Below are 7,675 nucleotides of genomic sequence, written 5' to 3' on the forward strand. Positions count from 1 at the left end.
GCTTTGTTAGTTCTTCTGGCAGCCCATGTAGTCTATTTGTTGTTCCATGATGTAGTGGCTAGCACATCTGCTTTACATGGAGAAGATCCTGGGTTTGATCCCTAGTGGAGCCAAGTTCAGCTTTTAGCAGCTCACAGGTTCCTGGGTTGTTTGTAGATTCACCTGCCTCTGTTGTCTTCAGATAGCATCTGCCTTCCTTCCAGTGTGTATTCCTTTGTTTCTATGTCTAATCTGCTCTTTGTATCTCAGAAGCTAGTAGGTTTAGGACACACCCTACACTGATATGGCCTCAGTGACAAAACAAACAAACCCTAATCCCAAATGGGATTTCATCCACAAGTATTAAAAAAAAAAAAACAAAAAAAACCCAGTGCCTTCGAGTGGATTCCAACTCATAGTGACCCTATAGGACAGAGTAGAACTGCCCCGTAGAGTTTCCAAGGAGCACCTGGCAGATTTGAACTGCCGAACCTTTGGTTAGCAGCCATAGCACTTAACCACTACACCACCAGGGTTTCCACCACAGGTATAAGGGTTAGGATTTACAACATATTTTTTGAGGATACAATTCAGTCTGTAACAGTATGTTAAAATTATAATTAATCTTTTAAAAAACAGTCAAACTGTTTTCTGAAGTGGTTGTGTCATTTTACATTCCCACCAGCACTGTAGGAGAGTACCAATTTCTTCACGTCCTCAACAGCACAAGTTATTGTCTGCATTTTCTGCTACAGACATGATAGTAGGTGTGAAGTGGTATCTCATTGTGGTTTCACTTGTCCATCCCTAATGACTATGATGTTGAACATCTTTTCATGTGCTTGTTAGCCATTTGTATGTCTTCTTTGGAGAAACGTCTATTCAAATCTTTTGCCTGTTTTAAATTTGGTTGATTATCTTATTATTATTGATTTGTAAAAGTTCTTTACATATTCTGTATCCAAGTCCTTCATAAGATACATGATTCACACATACTTTCTGCCAGCCTATGACTTATTGTTTCGTTTTCCTAATGCTATCTTTTGAAGTGCGAAGGATTATAATTTTGATGAAATCCAGTTTATCAATTCAATTTTTTTGCTTTATGGGTAGAGCTTTTGGTGTTATATATCTAAGAACTCTGCCTAAGCCAAGTCACAAAGATTTTTCTGCGGTTTTCACCTAAAACTTTTATGACTTGAGCTCTTACATGTAGGTCTATGATCCACTCAGAGTTACTGTTCGTGTACAGTGTGAGGTAAGACTATTATTCATCTTTTTGCATGTGGATATCCAATTGTCCCAGCACTATTTGTTGAAAAGACTATCCTTTCCATGTTGATTGATTGCCTCGGTATTTTTGTGAGAAGAGTCACTATAAGTCAGAAAGCATCACTTGGCTATGAATCAGAAGATTATGTTTCACTCTGACTGGCTAATTAGAGAAAAACAATTCATTTCTACTTTTAGTATACAGAAATTGATTTGACTTTCTAAAATAAATATTTTTGGTCTTAAAAATAATACTAGCTTAATTTTGTCAATATTTTTCTCTTTGTTTTTAAAATAGCTTATCAAGAACAGCAGAGTTCTACAGTCTGTTAGAACAGATGCTGCTTTAGATTTTGTCTTCAAAATTGACTTCACCCATAGTTAGATGGATTTCCTTTGCACCACTGCCCTGACTAAGGATTCCTTATTCTTCCTTGTAGGAAAAGAGGCCATTTAAAATAATATTGAGGCATGTTAATCTCCACCATTTTATATGAAAGCAAGCCACAGGCACAATAATCAATTCATCTAATACCATATTCACCTGAAATTATTATCTTAATATAGTAAATAACTTCCATATTTCAAAATTCTATATAAAAAATAGTCATAGCATGATTATAATTTTAGGGATTATATTTGTCTGTTTTCATTACCTATGAACATTTCAAGAATGGGATTAATGGTAGAATTTCTAATTTCATTTCCATTATTTTTGATTATTAAAGTTCATGTGCATATTAATCATAAATTGAATATAATACTGTTTTATGATTCACATATCCTGTAGAATCAAAAGCAGGACAGCAAAATACAGTTCTCATGTAGGCATCACAACCCTTCTTCCTGTCAGGATGTCCTGTTAGTTGCTACTTCAAAGCGATAAGAAAATCTCAACTCCTGAACTGCTAGCAATCTGACCCAAACTACCTGCATCTCTTGCCTGTATTACTGCAAGTAGCCTAACAACCTTCTAACTGCTGGTTAGCAGCTGCCTGCTAAACCTGCTTCCAACCTTGCTCTCTGTGTTGTGTGCTGGATTGTGCCACCCAGATTTCCTCCTTTCAGTACTAAGGCATTCCTTTTCCCAGCTGCCAGGAGTGTTGCCCCTCATGGCACAAAGCTGAGGCGTTCTTTAGGAATTGTCCTCAGCTGAAAGGAACTGCCTCTATCTAGGTCATGTCCCCTTTCTGAAAGCAGGCCACATTTTTGACTGCTGAATATATACGTATAAAGTTCTGACTCTCTTGTCTCAACTCTGAAGGTGGATCCATTTCCAGAACTCCTCATGGGATCAGCTCAGGCCTTTGTTGCTGCTTGTCAACTTTTCCACTTCTAATCCTGCTTCCCTCACAGATGTTGTTCCCATGAGCATTCCCTAATAAAACTTCCTGCACAGAAATATCTAATGCATGTGAATATAGCTTGTGCCAGTTGTGGTCGAAGAAACCATATGCTAAACGGGATTTTGGAGCTGTATCACTCTCTATTCTTGTGGCAATTAATCATATATCATTAATATAGTGAATCAATGTTATCCTCTACAAATGTCCTGACAGTCTAAAGATCCATGGACCATACAAGGCTGAGGAGATAAAAGTCTCTTTAGGTGCTTTCACACAGGTACTCTGCCTATTACATTTTGCCCTAAATAGGAAACTAATCAACTTTAGCCTTTATGAGTCGGAATCGACTCGATGGCACTGGGTTTTTAGGTTTTGAGCCTTTCATGAAGAACAGAGAAGGCGCACTTCCCAGGATTTGGGGACAGGCTGGGTAGATTCACTGGGGATATTCCTTCCAGTCTGGAGAGGAATCCTCACGCCCTGATGGACCAGATCCTTCCCGGGCGTCTCTGGATCCTTCTCAAAGGCTTACTGGGGTAGAATAAAGGAGGTCTCTCTAGCGAATGTGTCTCTCAGGATGAAACCGACAAGCTCCAGAACTTCTTATTTTGCAAAGGAGGAATGAAGTTCATTTCTGCTGGAGATAGTTTATGCGTTTTTGTTTTTTTTTTTTTTTTTGCTTTTTGCAGGAGTGCGGAAAGGGGAAATAGAAAACATAAAGAGAAACTTGAAACAATAGTGTCATTTAGTCATAGTTCAGGTTATGTAAAAGAGTATTCTTTGGACGGGTGACGGCGGAGTGAACAGTTTTTTTAATTTGTGTAGGTAAAAGAACCCTTATGTTGAAGTGGCCGGTTAGCTCAGCTGGTTAGAGCGTGGTGCTAATAACGCCACGGTCGCGGGTTTGATCCCTGTACGGGCCAGAAAAGACTACTTCTTTTTCGAGAGAGGGAGAAAAAAAAAAACCTTGCTACACTCATTTCACATCCACTCTGACAATGAATCTGGATTGATTGTCAACTCTATTTCTTTAATCTTCAGTACTGACATCTTTTTCGAGAGAGGGAGAAAAAAAAAAAAACCTTGCTACACTCACTTCACATCCACTCTGACAATGAATCTGGATTGATGGTCAACTTTATTTCTTTAATCTTCAGTACTGACATCTACCCTTTTGGCTCTCCCTCAAAAGGACGCTAGGTGGAGAAAAGGAAAAAACAGTTTTTTGGAACAAGTGACATAAAGCCTCAAGCTAGAAATTTTAGTGAAGAAAATCAAGCTAGGAGTGGGTATAGCCTTGGGGATGAGGTGTGTGTATGGAGGCCATAGTCCATCTGACATCTCCTCCTTGTCCTTTTTTCAGGGTGCAATGCATTGTGCTTCCCTGTGACTGTCAAGCACTTTCTCTACCTGATTATCTTCTTCACCTGATTGTCTGCTCACCTCCTGCACTACCCTTCCTTATGGCTGAAATTGATACTTCTACTTTTATAGTAGTCACAGTCAGACACAATGCATGATTTTTTTTTTTTTGAAGCTGTCAATTGACTTCTGCTATGATTTCTGCCCATGAAGATAGATTGTTTTTTCTTTTCTTTTCTGAATCCCCAGAACCTAGAATGGTACCAAAGTCAGAGCAAATGTGTGAAACCCCTAGATTTGCTCCTATGGTGTTACTCCCATGAACATTCAACTATGCCATTTGTCTCCTATCTTAAAAAGGTTTCTCTTGACCCAACATTTCCCTCTAGCTACTACACTATTTCTCTGATGGCTTTATAACAAAATCTCCTTTAAGGAGTTATCCAGATTTGCTACCTCCAGTTTCTCTCCTGCTGCTCTTAAATCCATTAAATTCTAGTTTGTTTTTTTTATACAGCCAGTTCATGAAAACTTCCTGTCAAGATTGCCAATGACCTCTTTTCACTTTTCCAAGACCTTATTTTCCTTGACTTCTGTTTATGGATTCAACTGTGTTCCCCCAAAACATGTGTTGGAATCCAAACTGCTATGCCTGTGGTTTTAACCTCCTTTGGGAACTGGGTTTCTTTGTTATGCTAATGAGGCTATATCAGTGTAGGGTGTGTCTTAAATTTAATCACTTCTGAGATACAAAAAGAACAGGTTAGGCACCCAGACAAGGGAGGACAAACTGGGGAAGACAGAAGCACATGTGAGGATCACCCAGGAACCCAGGAACTATGGGGCTACAGTAACTGAGACAAGGATTTTCCCCCAGGACTGATAGAGAGACAGCCTTCCCCTAGAGCTGTGCCCTGAATTTGGACTTCCAACCTCTCAAACTGTAGGAAAATAAATTTCTGTTCCTTAAAGAAAACCACTTGTGGTGTTTGTTGCAGCAGCACTAAGAAACTAAGACAACTTCTCAGTGTCAATAAAGACACTTACTGCCTTAAAACTTTTTTTCCCCCCTTTGGACTTTCAAGACACTGCTGTCCTGACTGTCTTTCTACCTCACTGGCTCATCCTTCTCAGAATCCTTTCCTTGTTTCCCCTCTCCTTATCTATTCTGTAGTAGAATGTCTCATGGATTTGTCCCTGAACCTCTTCTCTACATACACTCACTCTCTGGTGAACCCATTTTCATGGTTTAAGTCATCTATATTCCTACATCATCTTCATAGCGACCCTATAATACAGAGAAGAACTGCCCAATAGGGTTTCCAAGACTGCAATCTCTATGGAGCTTGGTTGCTAACCAGAAGATGGGCAGTTCGAATTCACCAGCCACTCCTTGGAAACACTGGGGGGCAGTTCTACTCTGTCCTATAGGGTCACTAGAAGTTGAAATCAACTCGATGGCAATTTTTATTTTTCAAAGGCAATTATGAAATTCACTTCCTTTTTTTTTAAATAATTTTTATTGTGCTTTAAGTGAAAGTTTACAAATCAAGTCAGTCTGTCACGTATAAGCTTATATTCACCTTACTCCATACTCCCACTTACTCTCCCCCTAATGAGTCAGCCTGCTCCCTCCTTCCAGTCTCTCCCTTCATGACCTTTTTGCCAGTTTCTAACCCTCTCTACCCTCCTATCTCCCCTCCAGACAGGAGATGCCAACACAGTCTCAAGTGTCCACCTGATACAAGTAGCTCACTCTTCATCAGCATCTCTCTCCAGCCCATTGTCTGGTCCCTTCCATGTCTGATGAGTTGTCTTCGGGAATGGTTCCTGTCCTGGGCCAACAGAAGGTTTGGGAACCATGACCCCCGGGATTCCTCTAGTCTCAGTCAGACCATTAAGTCTGGTCTTTTTATGAGAATTTGGGGTCTGCATCCCACTGATCTCCTGCTCCCTCAGGGGTTCTCTGTTGTGCTCCCTGTCAGGGCAGTCATCGGTTGTGGCCGGGCACCATCTAGTTCTTCTGGTCTCAGGATGATGTAAGACTCTGGTTCATGTGGCCCTTTCTGTCTCTTGGGCTCATAGTTATCGTGTGACCTTGGTGTTCTTCATTCTCCTTTGATCCAGGTGGGTTGAGACCAATTGATGCATCTTAGATGGCTGCTTGTTAGCATTTAAGATCCCAGACGCCACACTTCAAAGTGGGATGCAGAATGTTTTCATGATAGAATTATTTTGCAAACTGACTTAAAAGTCCCCTTAAGCCATAGTCCCCCAAACACCTGCCCTTGCTCCACTGACCTTTGAAGCATTCAGTTTATCCCAGAAACTTCTTTGCTTTTGGTCCAGTCCAGTTGAGCTGACCTTCTGTGTATTGAGTATTGTCCTTCCCTTCACCTAAAGTAGTTCTTATCTACTATCTAATTAGTGAATAACTCTCTCCCACCCTCCCTCCCTCCCCCCCTCGTAACCACAAAAGTATGTGTTCTTCTCAGTTCATACTATTTCTCAAGATCTTATAACAGTGGTCTTATACAATATTTGTCCTTTTGCATCTGACTAATTTCACTCAGCATAATGCCTTCCAGGTTCCTCCATGTTATGAAATGTTTCACACATTCGTCACTGTTCTTTATTGATGCATAGTATTCCATTGTGTGAATATACCATAATTGATTTATCCATTCATCCGTTGATGGACACCTTGGTTGCTTCCAGCTTTTTGCTACTTTAAACAGTACTGCAATAAACATGGGTGTGCATATATCTGTTCTTGTAAAGGCTCTTATTTCTCTAGGATTCACTTTCTTTTGAAAAGGTAACAAATCAGAAGAGAGTTGCCTTGGAATTGATTCTGACTCCTGTGCGACAGGCACAATGGAACTGCCCCATAGAGTTTGCCAAGAAGCAACTGGTGGATTCAAACTGCCGATCTTTGGGTTATCAGCCAAGTGCTTGACCGCTGCTCCATCAGGGCTCCTGAAATTAGCATTGAGAATACTATAGAATTTTTTGCAAATTCTGCATCCATTCCTTGTTGTAGTGAAAAAATTAATAATACTGTAGAAAATGAAACTGTTTTAGAATCTGAAATTTTTGCATCTGTAGACCCCATAAGTAAGAGAAATATAGATCTTGCTTTGTGGAATAATTTTTCTTCTAATGATGTAAATTATTGGATCAAAAAGGGCGAAGTGATTCTCAACATCACAGTAGATCTTTTGAAAATTTGTGTCAAAAATTTATGGATGGGAGAGGGGGCCAAGATGGCTGACTAGGTAGATGCTACCTTGGATCCCTCTTGCAAAAAAGACTCCGAAAAACAAGTGAATAGATCACATACATGACAATCCACGAACCCTGAACAACAAACACAGATTTAAACAGTTGACCTGAGTGACAGAGACTGAGAATGAACAACTATGGGGAAGCAGCGACTGTTTTCGGAGCCTGGAGCCACCGTCCCAGTCAGGTAAACTTGGCCCCGAGCTTAGGACTGGGCGCAGGGGAGCTGAGCAGGATATCCTGTGATGGCACAAATACAGGGCGCAGCCCTACCCCCCTGAACTGACCCCTGAAGGGGGCCCAGCTGGTCCGCAGGGGTGGCACTGCGACACGGCTGGCGGGAGGAGAAGTTCCCGGGAGGCAAGGACTGATTTTGGAGCCGGGAGTGCAGCGTCCCAGCAGGGGAACCTTGACGCTGGGCTTTGGACTGT

General features: G+C 40.9%; 1 non-coding gene across 1 annotated transcript; it reads left to right on the forward strand.

The window, feature by feature from the left end:
• Positions 1-3,446: 3,446 nt before the first annotated feature.
• TRNAI-AAU (transfer RNA isoleucine (anticodon AAU)) lies at positions 3,447-3,520 on the forward strand. Its single transcript has one exon. It is a non-coding gene; the product is annotated as a tRNA-Ile (tRNA).
• Positions 3,521-7,675: the final 4,155 nt, after the last annotated feature.

Source organism: Elephas maximus, chromosome 1 (assembly GCF_024166365.1).
Source record: "Elephas maximus indicus isolate mEleMax1 chromosome 1, mEleMax1 primary haplotype, whole genome shotgun sequence".
NCBI lineage: Eukaryota > Metazoa > Chordata > Mammalia > Proboscidea > Elephantidae > Elephas > Elephas maximus.